Source organism: Heliangelus exortis, chromosome 6 (assembly GCF_036169615.1).
Source record: "Heliangelus exortis chromosome 6, bHelExo1.hap1, whole genome shotgun sequence".
In the NCBI taxonomy this organism is placed as follows: domain Eukaryota; kingdom Metazoa; phylum Chordata; class Aves; order Apodiformes; family Trochilidae; genus Heliangelus; species Heliangelus exortis.
Window position 1 is genome coordinate 14,079,753 of NC_092427.1, and position 16,067 is coordinate 14,095,819.

The 16,067-nt window shown below is 38.1% G+C and overlaps 1 long non-coding RNA gene across 1 annotated transcript in view; it reads right to left on the reverse strand.

Annotated features, from left to right (window-relative positions):
* Positions 1-10,796, reverse strand: part of LOC139797494 (uncharacterized) — a 219,065-nt gene extending 208,269 nt beyond the window's left edge. Inside the window, exon 1 of the long non-coding RNA XR_011726494.1 lies at positions 10,694-10,796. This is a non-coding gene — a long non-coding RNA (uncharacterized lncRNA). The remainder of the gene's footprint in view (positions 1-10,693) is intronic.
* Positions 10,797-16,067: the final 5,271 nt, after the last annotated feature.

Genomic DNA, 16,067 nt, shown 5'->3' on the forward strand with positions numbered 1-16,067 from the left:
CTATTTTTAATAGACAACAATGCACTTCAGTTCATAAAGTACTATTTCAGAAAGACATAGATCCTTGCATGTATTTCCCCAAAACACACCTTCAAGCAGCCCTGAGGATCAGTATGCTCTGGGTTCCCTCCAAAGCTTCCTGACAACCCACAGCAGCTTGCAGTTGTGAACTAAAAGTAGAGAAAAAATCCATAAGGTTTGGGCACCAAAGAGAAGAAACAGAGCTGGGGAAGTCACCGATCTCAGTCACTGCCTTTCTTAACTGGAAGCCAGATAATCCTACAGGACTTCTCACCATGCCAAAGACTACTAATGGTACCAAAAGCAGGATCAGGTCTTACAGAATTGCAAGAAGTCCACTGCCACACCAGCTCAGTTACCAGAGCTCCATACAAGGTTACCTGCAGAACAGAAATGACACCGATTTTGGAAAGTACAGAAGGATTTCCAAATAAAAAAGCTCACAAAGATATGTTTCCCATCTTGTCCCAGAACTATTGCAGAATACTTTAAGATCCCTATTCAACAAAGCATGGGCACAAACCTCTAAAGCACCAAGATAGTTCCTTATGGTGAGTGAGATGGCTATGAGGCTTAGAGCTTCTCCAGCTAAGATATGAGGCTATCAGTTGTTGACAGGTGGGTGGATGAGCACCACTGCATGAACATTTGGTTGGCTTTTTTTTACCTAATTGGTTGGGAAGGTAACACATCTATTAAGTATCTTATCACTAACTTGTGACTTTTCTGCCTCTCGCAGTGAAATTATGGAATGGATGTCTTACTCCCTCTAATCTTCCAGTTTTCATAAACTGATAATATGCTTAGCAAAAGACTGTGGGATCTAAATTTGCATTCAGTAGAAACCTCTTGCTTATGGCTACACCAAGTTCCAAAAACCATAAGATAGATTTATTAGGGATGGTTTAATTACCTAATTACTACACCCAGTAATTGTACCCTTTCAATAGTCAGGAACATTTGAAATTTTTTTCTGTCCCCCTATCCCAGCCCTGATATATCCACCACCACTGAAACCTATGGCATGCATTCAAAAGCCTATTTATTTATGCATATGGCTTGCATATCTCAAGGCTAGATGCATAAATTTTTAAGAGCTGACACGCTCTTCAGGGAAAAAAGTTCCCCCTCTGAATTATTCTATTCACTCTGCAGCTATCCACTGCTACCCCTTGTTTATCTGCTCATTACTGTGACTGCAAATGAGTTTGTCAGGAGAAATATAATTTAAAGACTGAGAATATGAACATAGAGGGCATCTCTATAACTCAGAAAATATGCAAACTTATTTTTCAGACCCAGAGATAAAACTTTTTCTCCTAGCACTCTTTTTAAAAGGAACCTCTTTCAAAGCTTTTGTGGAAAAGTCATAATAATTTTTACACAAACAGCTCTGGAAGCTGTTTTGCCTTGCTGTTCATGGGCTTTGCCTTCCATGGGGAAAAAAAAAAAAAAAATTTGGAAGAGTATTTAAGTCTCACAACTTTTAAGAAATTCTAACAAATCAAAACCTTTGCAAATCTTTGTTGATCTTAGCGTGCATATGTGTGGTGGGTAAGGGGCAATGAGATAGCAGATCATGCTCTGAACAAATTTTGCTGCCTAACTAACACCTTAAGATTTTTTCTCATTTTGTGATATAGTTTATCCTCTTTCCACAACAAAATGGCTCTAGGAAATAGACCTATGGAGAGCCAGCAGTGGATCTCATCAGTTACCTGCAGCCCTGGCCCTCTCTGTAGGAAAGTGATTGTGCAACAAAATGGATGCAAGCAGCTAGTGATGGAAGGAGATACTCCTATGAGCAGACAGGAGGTGCTGTCATCTTATGACAGAAGTTTTCTCTAAAGCAGCAAAAGATCTCTCCTCATCTGAAATCCAGCAACCTGGATCAACTTTTTTTCCCTAAGCCCTGGCAAGGAACAAACTGTGCTCCAGTAGAGCTCTGCCTGCCTGCCCTGGCAATCTCTCCACTTCTGGTCTCCCAGTTTTAGGACCAACAGCAGCGAAATGAGTTGAAACATGCCAAAAGGAGAAGAGGAATTTTACACATCACCAGGCTAAACTAAAGCCTAAATTATGTTGAATAACACCCAGAAACAGATGGACGTGCATTTAATCTGTTCTTTGCACCCAGCTCCGTTGAGTAGTCTAAGACATAATTTTCTTCCTCAGCTGAAATTTGCAAGTGGTCTTCAGACAGGATCCAAAAAATCACTTCTCCTCAGTTTGGTGACAAATAAAAAAAGAAAGGAGACACTCTATCACTCTCTTGGCTGGCATTATATTTCTGCTCTTACATATATTGTGGCAACACTACCCCCTGCCTAGATCTAGTTCTCCCTCTGTTAAAACCAAGAAGTCTCCATGTAAGGTGCTGTGCAGTTATACAGGCTGTGTCCATCCCAGCTATTTTACAGCAATCTTTCTAAGCCTGCATTAATTAATTCATTCCACGGACTCCTTCATTTTGCCATGCAAATTTTGTAACTCTATTGTTATCTGGCCTACATGTGCCAGCCACCCATGTCTGTTGACACCAGCCTCAGGCTATCAGCTGAGGCAAATGGTAGCTTTTTGAAGTGGTTTAGTACTCTTTCCCAAGGACTTAAGCCAATTATATCCACCGGTGTCATAAGAGGGGAGTTACAGTTGGATGCCATGGAAAAATATGCTATGCAACTTAAAAATTCACAGTGATTTGTGTCTCAAGTTTCTAGAGACAAGGCTTGTTCTTGGGACAGATAGTGACAAATCTGTCAACTAAAGAGATTCTCACCTCTAAACCAAGACAAAAATACTGTCTGAGATGGACTCACGTCTAAACCTGGCTACTAATGACTTTGTTCCCAAATTTACAAATCCAGAGAAGAATTGCTTCAACAAAAGCCTGGTGGACCTGACTGTCATCCTGAGTTTAATTTAACTGCATGAAGTCTGTCTAGGTTTTTTTAGCCTTTGTGCTTGTTTGTCTTTCTACATTTCTGCTGCCAATTTCATGCCTGACCAGGCAAACCAACAGACATTTACTTGTCCCAAGGTAAGGCAAGTCAGTAAACAGACAAGTTAAGAGGAGAATATAGCCTAAACGACACCTCCTTTTCCTCTGGCTTCATTATCCTAGTACTCTCCATCAGCTCTCAGATTGTGCTGTGGCTGCGATGTTGCTCATCTCACAAACAGACTGTAAAATTCTTTAGGTTAGGACCTTCCTTTCCATCGTTTCATAAAAACATCAGCCAGACCAGCAGCACTAGGTAAATACAATAAAAGAATTATGATAATGGATGATAGTGATGATTAAAAGTTCATATCCCCTCTAGACACGAGATACTCACAGCTTCCCAATTTGACTGAGTAGGGATGAGAGGAAGATGTAGCAATACAGAAAAACCAGGCAGAGAGCCATGATCGGGAAAAAGCAACAAGAGCTAAATGAAAAACAAAGATGAGTTCAAGGAATCCCTGGAGAACTCCAGCTTTTGAAGTCCCTTGCCTGCACTCACAACAAGGAGCCCGTGACAGCTGCTGCCGTGTGTTTGATACCCTCCCGGCTGCAGTTCTGTCATTTACTGAGCTATCCTGTCATCAGCCAGCACAGAAATAGAGCATGTGTTACCCCAGGTCCCATCTTCATTCCTCAGAAAGTCAAAGCCTATTCGTAGATCAGAGCTGTTTCAAATCCAAGTCTGAGGAAACAGACACATTGTCAAAGTGATATTCTGGACTTATCCCCTTGCTTTGCTGATGCAGTAAGAACTGAACAAACATTTCCAGATGAAAAACATTTTTAGTTAAGAAAATGAAGAAAGAAATAAACTTAAACTGCAGATTCTGCAACTTGGAGATATTAAGTGAATTATTTTATTTTTACTAAGTTGCTCAGTTTTAAAAATTAAAAAAAAAATGTAGAAAGAAAAAATAACACTACAAGATTCTGTAAATGTCTTTATGCCCTGTCTATACTGCAAGACTAAGTGGCTGCTAACATAAACAGAATTATATTTGCACTCCAAATAATCTTCTTACATCTCACTGGTTGGTTTCTGTTTCATGCTGGGATGTGGTCAGAATTTTCTGACTTATTATTGCTATTGCCTCTCCAGATGTGCTTCTCTCCCCTTCCACTTGGAAAGCTTAAACAGTGATCCCAGCAGGCACTGGGAGAGGTTCTTGGAGTGGTTTTTAGTTTTGGTTTGGTTTGTTTTTTGGGTCTTTTTGTTTGTTTGCTTTGCTTTCCCCAAAAAACAGGGGGTTGAAATGTCCAGAAATGGCTCCTGGAAGACAGATATAAGTTCATGTATCTGGGAGACAGACAGAATGTGTTTCCTCTTTTCCATCCATTAAGAAATTCTGAGCTACCAGCCACTAACACTCCTGAAAATGCTTTACTGGTACTTAAATTCTCATCATAATTGAGATTTTATTTTTATTATTTTCACATAAATTAATTTCACATTTAGTAATCACATATCCAGAAAGTCTTAATTCAAGGGAATAATTGCATTTCCAATAAAATTACAATACTAGAGCTAGGGATTTAGGAGTTATAAACAACACCCAAACAGTAGTTTTCACTACAAGTTTTGAAAAACATCCTCTCTAAACCCAAGACATTTTCATTGCATTAAAAATGTTAGCAAAGCTCTAGTATTTTAAGACTTTGGTTTGTAGGTTGTTATGCCCACATATATAAGCATCCCCAGTATTATAAATCAAGTAAGTGCAACATTACCCAAACTGGGAACTTATACTCAACAGTATTTCATTGAACACACAAGAAAGGACAATTTCCAGGCAAAAGAAATAATTTCTTTAAATGTTTTTCTGTGGATATCTAAGGAATCATCAGATTAATAAAAAAAGAACAGAATGTCTATGGGGTTTACGTCCCCATAAAAAATATGTTTCAGAGAGTCTAATTTCTTTTGTTATGACAAAAGAAGTTGTTATTAAAAAATTGCAATTTGATTTTATGCTTTCAAGAGGAGTACTTATGTACAAAGCTAGTGTGTTGCAGCTTGTTAGCTTTACTGAAGTGTGCATGCATAATATATAGTTGCTGGAAGTAAAAGAACTGCTTAGCCAAACAGGTGGGAAAGAGCTGGAAGGAGAGAACAGAATGAGAGAAAGACTAAAGTGTCTTTAAATGTTGTCAAAGATATATCAAAAGTCTATACATAAATATATATAAAAGTTTGTAATGCCCTTGGCTGTAAAAAGTTTTATGTTATTAAAGGCAGATTTAGAAAAGTAAACTTTTTAGAAAAAAAATCAAACTCCTCTTCCAAACAGAAAGCAAATTCTGATATTTGACTCTATTCTGCTATTATTTCACCAAGATGTAAAAGACATAAACCAGGAAATTTGCTGGTATTTGAAGACCTTTCTGATTTGCTGGAATCTTTCTGCATCCCACACTTCCTTATTCACCTTTCTTTTCTTCCCAGGATTCCCTTTTCTAACTCCCAGTCAACAGATTCTTGTGATGGAAATATTCATGAGAATCAGGATATCATCCTTCCCAGCCACAAATTTCTTTTCCTTTTTTTTTTTTTTTTAAAGTTCTTTTTACTCTTTGATATGTTTTCCTGCAATAACAACAAACTCTTGAAGCTGCACAAGGTGGTTTTTTTAACATAAATTTTGGTAATTAGTCCATACTGCACTAGAGCTATCGATCTGCCAGTCTTATCCTCTCCTGCAGTACTTTTTCCAACCCTCTTCTTCTCTGGATTGGGAAGGGAAGACCAGTAGGCTGGGCACCAGGGGAGCTCATGGAGGATTACAAGCTTGAAAAGGACAGGTTCTTTCCTTGAAAGAGAGGAACAGATATTATTGGGATGGCAGCTTCACAATCATTAACACACATTAAAAATTTATATTTTACCCAGTCCCGTTGAGAGACTCAGTAGAGACTGGCAGACGTAATCACGATGCCACTAAGAAACTGCAGGTCATAGACTATTCTGGAATGGACTTCTCTTTTATCATTAAAATTTTTCTCCTTTATATCAACGCATGCCACAATTTTAATTAGAATGGTGAAAAAAAAAAAAATTTGTCTTCCATTTCTAAGCTGAGCAATTTTGTTGCTTCAAGAAGTTAATTTACCATTGTCTTCCTGCATTAATTCCAAGGCAGAAAGTTTTCCTCCTAACTGCCTGTGGCTGAAAAAGCCTGGTCACTGAAAGATTTTTAACATTTATTTAAGCTTTCATGGCTTTGCAGATTTCCAAATGCCAGGCACTGGCACTGTAACTATACCTTCTGATACACTTGTGTAACTATTTTTCTACTTTTTGGAGGGGATGGGAAGGATGCTGAAAAACAAGGAAAAAATCAAGTTCAGAAGAGTAGCATGATACCAGAAAGGTAGAAAAAGAGACACAGAACTTTTAAGACTAGAAAAAAAGGTATGATTGTGGGAGAAATTAGCTACATGCTTGACAGAGATTAACTAAGGAACTCTTGAGGAAAAGTGTAGAACCTCCATCACCTCCTCAAAGCTATAACCAAAACTTTCTGTAACTAAATCCCAATTTATATTCTGAAATTGTCTGTTACAAGGAGAATTTTGTGGAATTTTATGTCTTAAGACATACACATCTCAGTCCCATCTAGACAAATATGGGACTCATTTCAAAGAGGAATAAACTAAGAATTGGAAAATACAGTTTCATGGTGCATTATCAATCCTGTAAACTGGGAGAGTTGACATTGTGAAGATCAGTTCCATTGCTCAAGGCCTTGGCATTGCAAGAGTATGTCTGAAAATAAAGCAATTTTAGGAGTGTATATCACTTTCTATTTCTTGGGCCTCCAGGATATAATCAACCAAGGTGTCATCTACTGATTTTTTTTAACTATTCATGGTGATAATGTGATATAACTAGAATACTCTCTTGTGTTTTTAGACATAAAATTACATCGAAAATCAAATGGTAAAATTTGCAAGCTATAAATGAAAGGCACTACTGATTTCTACAAACAAACAAAAACCAAACAAAAAGTGAGAAGTTATGCATTTGTAAGTGTCTATCATTCCCTAGTTTTGCCATCTACGTGGTGGAGGGGATCAGCTGTTTATCAACACAAAAATAAAAAAAAATATAAGCCACTCAATTCATTAACAAATAAAATTAGCTTGTCCAGTTGAAAATGGGGTTAGAATATAGTTAGAGGGAATGAAGGCACAAATAGGAGCAATCTGTTAGTAAGAAATAAGTTGAGAATTTTCAGGCTTTTCTTTTTTTTTTTTTTTCCCACAGAATAACAGAGATGAAGAAGAACCTAAATTATTTAGACTGCCTTCAGGCAGTGTATGGGGAGCACTCTTTTAAAAGCTTGGGTTTGTACTCTGGGATTTTATTGAAAGGACAAAATAAAACCCAGTTCCCTGGCTGGCAGCTCATTAGCTGCAGTCCAGGACCTGGGACATTACCTGTGACCTGATGATTTATTAGGGAGCACTATGGAAAAGCTAGAGACCTGCCACGGGTTTTCCATATAGTGTAGAACTACCTGCTGCACCCACATGCCTCCCCCTGGGTTCCATCTACCCAAAAAATAATATTAAGCTTTGTGGTAAAAAAAGTGCTGGGGCTGCAGGGGAAGTGACATGGAGGAGGGCAGCATTCCAGAGGGCCAAATTAATTTCCCCAGGGATGCCCTGCTTGTAAAATCCCATAAACAAAATGTCACTTTTCATTCGCTAAGCTACTTTGATTGCTAACAGCAAACACATGCCTTACTTTGGCATAAAGCTCTGCACCATCAAATTAAATAATGTTGGGTTGTTGTTTTTGGTGTGGTTTTTTTTTTTTTTTTTTTTTTTCCCCTTAACAATCTGTCTCACACATTCCTTGGCTGCCTCTAAAAGTCACTTGTAAAGTTTCACACTAGCATGCTGCGAACAGCAAAGCTGGAAAGCTCAGTGTCTCCGAGGATCAATAAGCTTTGAGTCATTTTAGTTCAAATGGGGTGAAGCAAGTCCAGCAATTGACAACTGCCATCTCATGGTGAGTGAGGGAAGTGAAAAGGAAACTCTCTAGATGATTCCTGATGGCCAAGTGAGAGCATCACGTGAAGGCCTGATAAAATTACACTTGAAGATTTGCTATGAGAAATTACAGGTGAAATACTGAACGGTCACTACTGGTATAACAACAAAACTGGATCCTAATAGGCTGTAATATCAGAGTGTTCCTTAGTGTCAGCACCCACCTGTCTTCAAAGGTATACATTAATGCCCTTTGAAACTCTGTATCAGGGAGTCGGGTGGTTGAAGTCCAAACCTGTGCTGAGAATGTGGTTTACAGAGGAAAAAGCATCATACAGGCACCCTGCAGCAGGAGACTGGTCAAGTAAAATGATTCCCCAAAGATTAAACAAGTATTAGTGATGAGTATTAGTAAAAAAGTGGACTTAGTATTGTATACTTAGGACAATATTAATCTCCATATCCTTCTGTGGATATTCTGGGAAAAGATTTCTGAGTCCTAATGGTCTCAGAATGCTTTACTCCAAGAAGGAATCACTGGTCTGCTGGTCTCCTTTTGGGAAAGACACTAGACTGGAAAAACAGTAGTTTCTTTTAGAGCAGTAATCAGACTTTTAAACACTTTTAGGAATAATTCTTATCTGATCGGAACACACATCTGATCAGAATACACCTTCAGGCTGACACAGAAAACTGTACCTTTCTACCACCCCTGTCATCTCCCTGATATTTTCTGCCTCCAGACATTATAAAAGTCATTGGCTGATACAAGTCTGAAGTGTCCAAAAAGACTCATTTAACAATTAATGTCATATATTTTTAGTAGGCATTTTTTCCCCTCCACAATTAAAAAAAAAAAAAAAAAAGTGATAACAGAAGTTGAATGGAGGTAGATATTGGTATTATGTAGACACGAATTACATTGAGTGCTGATTCCAATCTCTAACACTAATTATTCCCACCACCTTATCTAGAAATAATTAGGAAACATCCTCCTGAGAACAGTAGCCTTGATTCTCCTCTCTCCTATGGTGAGACTACTCAGGCTCTCTTCCAGTGTAACTAAGCAATGGATTACCACCATTGCCTGCAGTTTTAAAACTCCAGCCTGCTGAGTGAGCATAGTTTTTCAATGCAAGATATAAGGAACTGATTTCCTTGGGAATTACAGAGCATAAAACCTGAAGACAGATACACACTTAGCAGTAAGCCCAAGATTACATGCTTATACTTATAACAGAGAAGCAATAAAAAGAAGGAAACATTTAGCTTAAACTTTGAGCATATGTATGTGCAGGGGGAGCTCAATTATTTAGTGAAATGGCATTTTCAAAATAGCAGCCATTTTCTTTTCATGCTCTGATGCTTTTTCCCTGCTTCTTGTTTCCCCAGTTCATTTTCAGCCCCCACCTGCCCTTGGAGCTGTAGTTAGACCTAGTCAATAAAATTTTCACAATCTGCCTGGCAAACCAGGAAACAAGGTTCCTGTCCCTGCTGTAGCCTAGACATCTGCTTCTGCAATGGGTCTTCTCCAATACTGAACACAAGGATCTGATTTTGCCAGATTTATTCAGCTTCATCAAGAATAAGTGGACTTTCCAAAAAAGTAGAGTCAGATACCAGAAACATCAGCAAAACACCCCAATCTGAAAAGGAGATCTGTCACACCTCTGTCACTGCTGACCCTTGAGGCACTTACCTTTGAACATCTCAAATATCTCTGATGCTTTTTGTGGCCATTTGTAGCATTGCCAGGAACTGGCTGAGGAGCAGCACAGTTAGCCCTGTATCTAAAACATAAGCTGCCACCTTCACTTCTCACCAGCTTCCTGGTCTTTGGGAGCCATGGAGCTCTCAGATTGCAATTAACTATTTGGGTCTGGTGTGGAAGAGAGAGGAGGCAGAACTGATGCCTCCCCAGCTATTTCCTTGTGCTGACACAAAAAGCAGGGAAGTTCCAGACCCCAACTCATCCTTCACCTGTGTGAGTCTGAACCCTCTCTCCCTGCATGCATACTCTATTAGCCTGAAGCATATTTTAGTTGAGGTTTTTCTTGCCCTTGCTTATCAAAGTAATGTTGGTTTGTTTGGAACTATGAAGATGTTAATGAGAAGGAAGAGAGGGGATTTTTGCATTTAGCTGAAGATAAAGATGTCTGAAGACTGAATTCCACTAAACTGGTTTGGAAAGCTTGGGACCAGAAATTTATCAGTCTCAACAGCAAGCTCTTAAAACTGTGCAAACTATTTCTGGATTTCCTTTCCTGCTATGTAAGAACCCTCTCTCAATTATAAGCATGCACAATTGCATATGCACACACAAAATGTATTCTATAGGCTTCCACACCACATATCAAAAAGCCACCAAGTTTCTTCTTCTTCTATCAAGTCATAAACCTCCTCGTCTCAGAGCATCCTTCTCTAAGGCATATTGAGATCCATCCTCTCTGCCTTTTTCATTGAAGACACTGATCAAGCCAATTTGCTCTGCCTGTGTTCAAATTATAAAAACTTTTTAAGTAACCTTAAAGCCAAACTTCATCTCCTGTTTCATCACAAGCAATGATAGAAATTTGGCAAATTTAAAAGTCATAGTGTTCTTTTACATCTAGCTTGTCTGAGTATCACTAAAGGAAACATAATGGACCTGGTTAGGTCATGAGAGCATACCTGGCTTCTCCCCTTCATAATTTTCCACTCCCCTCCAAACTGCTAAGCAGAATTTCACATCACCCTCAAAGGACATGGTAGAAGAGAAGTCCAATAACTTCTCTCAGCTAGAAGGCAAAAAACTAAGTGAAACAAAATGACACATGGAATGGTCTCTTTTTTGCTGATCTTCTGCAGGTGGATAAGTGTCAGGGGACAAAACACAACTATCCTGGGGATGGGGAGAAAGATAGCAATCACAGGCACCCTGCCATTTATGGGATTTATACAGTACACCAAGAAGTAATTTTGAACTATGAGAGAACAAACTATAGTTTTTTTCAACATTGTCAGTAAATCTAACTCTAAAATGCTTCATGGAAATAGAGCCAGCTGGGAGCTTTTTGAAGATGTGTTGCATTTTCACTGCTATTTGTAGAAATGAGTTATTCAGGCAGATTTTTGAATCTAAAATTTGTGATTTCCTTCCCCCACTCATTATTCATACAACATTTCTTGACATTTCAAAATGAAGAGGGGAAAACTTTCTGTCTCAACTTTGTTTTCAAGTAGTAGACCCATATGATAAAATATAAATGGGTCGAAACAGGATGTTTTAAAGATGTTGGAACAAGTATTTTTTGTGTTTGTTTCAAACTGAACATTAAAAAAATAATAATTCATGACAGGAAAATTATTTGAGGACTTAGAGATTTTGAGATGGGAAAGCAATTTCTCTTCCTAATTCCAGTGAGTCAACTGTTCAAAATACAGAATATTTTACACTTTTCCATTGTACCCTTCCCACACTCAAACTGGAATAAAGAGAGCCAGCTTCAAATCTTCCCGAAACAACCATTTTTTCTACATATCTAATGCAAGAAGTATCTGGGAAGACAGTCTACAGACTTTACTTATCAAGTCAAGTGAAGAAAGTCAGAAATGCCTTTTGTTGAGTTCCTCTGCTCATCATCATACGCCCAGCTTTCAATCACAGCACACTTTGCAGCTACACAGATTCTGATGTTGATTCCTGTCTTCTCCCAGCCCCTCAGCAAAGGAAGAGAAAGCATAAAATATCCCAAACATTTAAACAAAAAAATAAAATTCAGCACCTCACCGCAGCAGACACCAGAACATAAGATTTACTGCCAAACTGGCAGGAATTTCTGGAGTTCTAAAAACTCCAGTTACACTCCAGTTATACTCAAGAGAGAGAAATCTTTAACTGGCCTTTTTCCTGCGTGACTTTCATTTCTCAGCAAGCTTCACCTGCACTTTGAGGACTAAACCAGAGCAATTAGCTTTTAGCCTTCTCTTTTATAGCTAATTGCCCTTAAGGCAAGTGCAAGGATTCCCAGGTGTCAGCTTTCTGTGGTGTTTATGCAACTCCCAGAAGAGAGAAAGCTAAAATAGAAAAGTTCTTCAGCATGCATATACGTAAAATGGAAGCTTAAAAAGCCAACAATGCAAGATGATCATTAATTTTCTATGTACATCACGTTCACTCACTGAATTATACAATGTGATAGCATTACAAGCAGAAAAAGCTTCTTAAATGGAAGGATTAAAAATCTCAATTTTTTTCAATGACTCCTAATTGGCATTTGAAATCCTTTAGCCACCAATGAAATTATATTTAGAGAGTGCTTTTCAAAGTTATATTTTTATTGTTTTTTTAATTATTTTTCTACCTTGACATTCATCTAAGGAGCCTATGTGTTCCTGTGTCTGAAACAGAAGCAGGAATCAATTTTCTGCTGCCTGGAAGGGGAAAGTTTCCTTTCAAATCACTGTCAATGAACTCAGCTAGTTATGCCAGAAGGAAATACGGCCACACATCTGGTTCTCAGCTGACATTTCAATCTGGTGCTTTATTTTTTATTTCTCTCCAGTGGTTTCCCAGTGGTGGGTGGGTGCTGCAGACTCTGTATCTCCCAGAAGGAAGAGTAGCTGAGCAACCCAAACCCCCACCCCACTGCTGCTGTTACTGGGTAGCCTGAAGAGTGTGCAAGGAGGCATCCAGCAAGAATAAAGTTCTTATTTCACAATTTGAGGCACTATAAATTTCTGTGGGGCTAGCAGGTGCCAACTAAAACATTTGTTTTTGGAAGTTAAGCTGCTAGTATTTCAATGAGAAGCAACTTTGAAAGCCTTGTTATGGTAGGCATAGTCAAAGCTGTCGATCTTGTAAAAGCTCCAAAATTTAGGGCTTTCCATCATTACCCCATCACTTGTGTACTTTCAGCAGTGATCCTGATTAGCAGAGCAGATATGTCTTATTTTGCTATAATTTTAGGAACAAGACTTTGAAGCTTAATAAAACTTTTCAGTCACAGCGTAGATGGTATTTGACCTACAGTGAGATGTCTTTGTAAAGGCAATCGTTATGTTTCTTAATATAGATGTCCACACAGCACTTCAATGAATGATGTGAAAACCTCTATTTCCATAGAGAAAAACAAAAGGAGGAGAAAAACCACAAAAAAGCAAGTTGCCACGTTTGTGACACTGTTAAGGGTCATGTATGTGCATGCTCAGTAACTTACAAATCTACTGGTTTCAGACTAATTAGTAACCTTTGAGTGGTCCTGCTAAGCAGGTGGCAAGGTGTAATGCATGGTTAATGCCCTTTAATTTGTATTTATTTTTTTGCTTCTCTGTTTTGTTTTATAAGTGTTTGGAGTACTGCACAGCATTATGGTACACTATCATTTTTCAAGCCATTAAATGTTAACTTCATTTTCTTGTGTGAATTATGCTTTGCTCTTTTAGTTTTGTAATGAAAAATAAGTACAGGTTATGCAAGCAATAACCCCTGTGTAAGCAGCAGCTATCTTTTTAAACGGTTTATTATGCCACAGTCTGGTACTCCATTAAATATAGATTACAGACTGTTGAATAAATGAATATCAACTAAGCAGCCCCATCCTTCTGTACATATCAATGCAAATAATGAATCGTGGCATCTCATGAAAATGCATAACCCAGAAGAGTGGGTCAAGAAGTAATTACACATTTGTCTTATCTTGGGTTTCTTGCTCTCAAAACAGCAAAATACATTTGTGATGGCTAGGGGACACTGAGAAAGTCTTTATGACCTGCTGTCTTGGAAGGTGAGAATATATTCTTTCTCATAGTTTTATGTAGATGCATTTAGATCTCCAGCTATACTCCTTACAACACCCTTTGAAAAAACATGCTTTCTTTTTTAAAGGACTATCTGAAGCATGTGTGTTCATATCTCAGCTCTTCCACAGACTGTCCAAGTCACAAATAAAAGAGTAACAGTATAGCTGAGTTCTGGAAATGTAGGGAATTATCAAATGAAGGGGGACAGTACATAGTTTGGAGGTTTACTGCACTCCATTGTATAGAAAACCTAAGCATACTTATATATATACTTATAAACATAGAAAATGTAACTCATACTACATTTAGTACTTCTTACCAAATCTGTGTGGAAAACATGACAATAATACTCTTTAGTAATAGCCAACTTTAAAACTGATATTGATTAGAGATAAATAAAACTAAAATTTGGAGACTGGAAGGGACCTTAAAGATCATCTAGTTCCAACCTCCCTGCATGGGCAGGGACACCATCCACTAGACCTGGCCTTGAACACTTCCAGGGAAGGAAATTAATCTTTAAAACCAAATTAGTCTAACCTGTTGCATATGGAACAGATTAAAAACTGGAAGGAATTAATCATTACGTTATTAAAATACTACCACTAACACAAGCTATATAACAGGAAAGTTATCATTAGATGCTCAGAAGGAATTATCTGCTGATCCCAGCTTGAATAAATGGACTCAGACTGTATCAGTGAAGGGAAAAACAAGACAAACCTTTAAGTTGCTTAAATATCTCATGCCCATATTTTTCCAAGGCAAGTTTTCAGCTGCTGACGACTGTCACAGTTCCCACGATTTCAGTGTTGACATGAGAGCTTACCCTCCTTGTGAATAATAATTAGATTTGATTGATAAATTAATTTCATATTGTTAGAAATCTATTAGTAGTCCTACTCTCCCAGGAATTTCTAATGTTTCTGCCAGAAACCTGGGGAAAAAGTTCAGCTTCCTAGTATCAGAACTGAAAGAAATTTATTTTTCAACTTTTAAGTCCTTAGTTAATATTTTGTTAAAAGAAAAGCCACCAAATTTGTTTTTCTCTTAAAAAGACATTAGTCATGCAAATAAGGTAGATAGTTACTGCATATACATTTCCTACCCTCTTCCTTCCAGCCAGCTATGGCACTTAGTGCCTGGAGTTGCTGAAGCCTTCAGCTGGTTGTATCTGTGCAGCTCAGGTCATCTTGTGACCCGGGTACACCAGCACTGAGCACTTTTTGGAATCTGACTTCCTGTGGAGTACAGGGAGAAGGGAGAGGTAGGGAGAAAGGGAGAAAAGTGCTCGTTGCTGAATAAGACTGATATTTTTATATTTCTTTGCAGCACCAGAACCCCTATGTTGGTGATCAGTGGGAGAAAAACTCCGTATTTTTCTCTGCCTGCAGAAATCAGAATCAGTGGTCCCCAAAATTGCTCAAAATTGAACACAAAACCACAGAGTGGGAGAAAACAAAGAACAAGAGTCATTCGATAGTCTACCTATCAACTATTCCTTGTTATACATGGTGAATATATTCCTTTCTAGCCCATACAGATTCATTGTTGTCATGTTCTGCTCTTAATACAGTATTTTATCAAATCACAAATACAAACTGGTAAAAAAACATGAGATTTATAACAACTGATGGATCCAAAACTGAACCAGTGTTGTTATTCTTAGAAAGAACACAGAAAAAGCTGACTTTAAATGTCCTCAATATCAGCTCCACAGTATACTTTTTAACCTCTTTTTTTTTAATGTGAGACTCTGTCTTGTCTGATGATACTACATGTATCTCCAAATAAACACCATACACTAGCAAATATTAGTATCCCAGTTTATGGGTACAGAAATGAAGTCAGAGTAAAGATGAATTATTCAGGCAGGATAGTAGAGTGGATTCGTAGATCAGATTGAAAAAGTATCAAGTATTGAATGTTAACTCTCCATCTTCATAATAAACACGTGTATTGCATATATATGGAGAGACCTATATATAGTTACATTTTCACATGTGAAAATATAAATATATTCCTATTTCCTAAAGAAGAAAGGACTTCGTTTATGTGCTTCAGAAACCCTGCTATTTTTCAGTGATTGAAGGTTGCAGATGGGCTTTCTTGAACACTGTGGTGTGGTGTGGTGTGGTGTGGTGTGGTGTGGTGTGGTGTGGTGTGGTGTGGTGTGGTGTGGTGTGGTGTGGTGTGGTGTGGTGTGGTGTGGTGTGTGGTACTACAAACAGGACATGCTCCCTGGTAAAGAGACAACACTGAA